General features: G+C 40.8%; 1 pseudogene; it reads left to right on the top strand.

The window, feature by feature from the left end:
* Window positions 1-1,606: 1,606 nt before the first annotated feature.
* LOC140519330 (protein RER1 pseudogene) lies at window positions 1,607-2,159 on the top strand (annotated as a pseudogene).
* The last annotated feature ends 842 nt before the right edge of the window (window positions 2,160-3,001 follow it).

The raw sequence follows: 3,001 nt of genomic DNA, 5'->3' as shown, positions 1-3,001 counted from the left end.
TCTAGCAACCCCATCTCTTTTGTTCCATCTGAGACATTTAGTGACCCTAGGGACAGACAGACTTTGATTGAACAAAGACATGTTTGGTGCTAAGCAACAGCCAGATCAAAACACACTTAAGCTATCTATTGCTCTGATATGGTAGACCTCCTTCAAGGAACCCCTTGAGGTATGCAGCCTTCTGTGCTTGTAAAGTGGAGAGCACAGTCACAAAAGTAGCTTACAAATGATAGAGAAAAGCGTCCACTTTTCCCTTTTCATAACTTTTATATTTCCAGGTTGAGGAATATTAAAGAAGATGACCTCTAAAGCCCTTCCAAAATTTTATGATTCTAAGATAGAAACATTGATTATTGTTCACCTAAGCCCATTTAGCTTACCTTTCTGTGTGTATGTGTTTGTGTGTGTGTGTGAGTATGTGTTTGTGTTTGACTACCAATACCTTCGTAACTTGGAGAGACACCTAAGCCAATGAGAAGTTTTGTGACTCCCAGTGTCACAAACTGGTAACTGAATTAATTTTTCCCTTGTTGAAGATGCTAAAATTAATTTAAGTTTGGGAGAAGAGGAAGTGTTGGCCTATAGGATATTTACCAGCTTGAGTTAGTCTCTTTGGGCATTGTGCTGACAATATTTCAGGTTGGTCAATGGGGAGAAAGATTGCAAGAACCCTGTTAGCTAGTGCTAAAACAAAAATGCACAAACAAACAAAACCAACTTCCAATGACAAAAACCATGAGTCTACAATGGGGGCTGGGGGAGGGGACAGGAAGGAGGGAAAGAAGCAATAGAAGCCATTTGACCAGAAACAACAATCCTGATCCTATTCCACAGACATCTCTCAAGCTGTACGTTTCCTTCTGAGGACACTTCCTCACCTTCTTTCTTCCTTCCAGTCTATCTGTGTTGGCCATTTTAAATAAGTCTTACCTGGATATCAATATTAAGTAATGGACCACAGAGTGTGATCTGCCCCTACTTGTCTCTGTCACCAGTGAGTGGTCACATGCTGCTCTTTCCAGATTTGTACAGAGAAATTGTTCAGATAACAGAAAGGGTCAATTCCTAAAAGCAAATCTCACCATTAGTTATAATGATCTTAAAATGGCCCAATAGAAAGTGTCCTAGACTTCAAGTCAGGAATTCTGGCATCATATTCCAGCTTTGACATTAAAGTGACTAAGTTCATTTTTCTAGGCCTCAGTTTTTCCTCTGTAAAGTGGGGATGTTAATACTTGTTCCATCTTTCCTCACAGGGTTGTTGTAATGTTCAGAAAATGTTCTGAAAACCTTAAAGTACTATAGAAATGTGATTTGTGTGTGTCTGGGCCAAGTCAACTTCACCCTTCTGAGACCCATTTTCTCCCCCTGTAAGAGGCATGTGACAATATTTGCTCTATCTCCAAAAGGTTCAAAACTCTCTGCCTCCTGTGGGGCACCATCTTGGATGCCTAGGAGGAGTGGCTGGGAGACTTAAGGGTCAGACTGCAGCCTCCAGAAGCTAGCAAACTGAATTGGGCAGTGACAGGGCTGCTCTTTCTCTCCCTTCCAGTGACCCTGAGCAGAATCATGACCCAGCCCCGCAGAGGTTCAGCAAGCAACAAGAATGTCCCAAGGAGGTAGTTTTGGAGATTCTGTTCATGGGAAGCCTTCTGTGGTGTTTAGATTCTTCACGACACTTGAACAGATTTACCAGTCCTGATTAGACAAATTTACTCCCTATACAGTTGTGTGATGGGTTGTAACTTTGGGACTAAGTTTCATCTAATGATTAGGGTTTATCTATGATAGGATTGGTACATTATGACATAGTCCTTGAGAATCTACCACCTCAATCTTGGCAAAAAGGAATTTCAATCCTGGAAGCTTTCAAAGGAAATGATGAAATTCCTCACTTTTTTTTTTGGCACTCTGCTACTAAAGACATTCTTGTTGCTCTGATCTGTAGGGTTGTTTGGGGTTTTTTTGACCCTTTCAGTGTCCCAGTATTCTAGGCTGATCCTTGTGGATTTACTTTGTCATGCTTTTCTGTATCACCATGAAGAGGCAAATAAAACATATGATACAATACAATACAAAACATATGATACATACCATTCACACATGGAAAGAGGAAATGCAAAGGGAAGGCATACACGGAAAAGATGTTTGCTAGTTAGAATTTAAACCAATCCTGTTGCTATATAACTCAAGAAGAAATGTTTTCAGACATCGTAACAATGCCTTTTTTCTTCATATAAAGTAATTGATTACCAGGGAGTCGACATTTTCTTTATAAGAAGGATCTTCAATTATTTGTAACTGAAATGTCAGAAAGGTTCTTGAAGATGATGACATTTAGACCAAATTGCACAGAGACCATTTTTCAGTCATGGCCTGTGTTTCACTCTCAAGAGCTTCTGGCAGACTGAATAGTCTTATGTCAAGGTGACGTTTCTCTGTTACCATCACAATCCATTTGCATGACCCAGGAGTACTTCCAGTATGAGTGGGGAAGGAGGAAGGGAAGCATGCTGGGACCTGCTTCATGCTTTCTAAGTGATGTGGCATTCATGAGGATGTCTCTGAGGCCTCCCTCTCATGTAGTCAATGACCTTCTGCTGTCTGGGCATGTGCATGACATTTGGGTTCCATATTGTAGTTGTTGTGTTTATCCTTTGTTTTCAAAGAGGACCATGACATCAGGGAGATGATGACATGACTTGCAGTTCACTTTGATCTGAATGAAGGAGGGCTGTGCAGGTCACCAACCTCACTTTCTCCTCCAGAGCCATTTGGGTCCAGTAACCAGTTATTCATCAGGATGACCAGCGATGGCCCAGGATGCAATAGACTTTGGCCCTTTGAGGCTAAGTCCTTTTCAGGTTCTCACTTTGAGTGAGGTAATTAATCAAGTCTTTGAATAGTAGATCTGAAGATAAATTGAATGCTGCCTTTTTCCTAAAGAACTCCATATTTTAAAGGTGATTTTTCAAGTAATTGTGTGTGAGAATCTGGTTAC

This window comes from Notamacropus eugenii, chromosome 1 (assembly GCF_028372415.1).
Source record: "Notamacropus eugenii isolate mMacEug1 chromosome 1, mMacEug1.pri_v2, whole genome shotgun sequence".
Lineage (NCBI taxonomy): Eukaryota > Metazoa > Chordata > Mammalia > Diprotodontia > Macropodidae > Notamacropus > Notamacropus eugenii.
The sequence above is the reverse complement of the archived record's forward strand: the minus strand, read 5'-3'. Positions and strand labels throughout refer to the sequence as shown.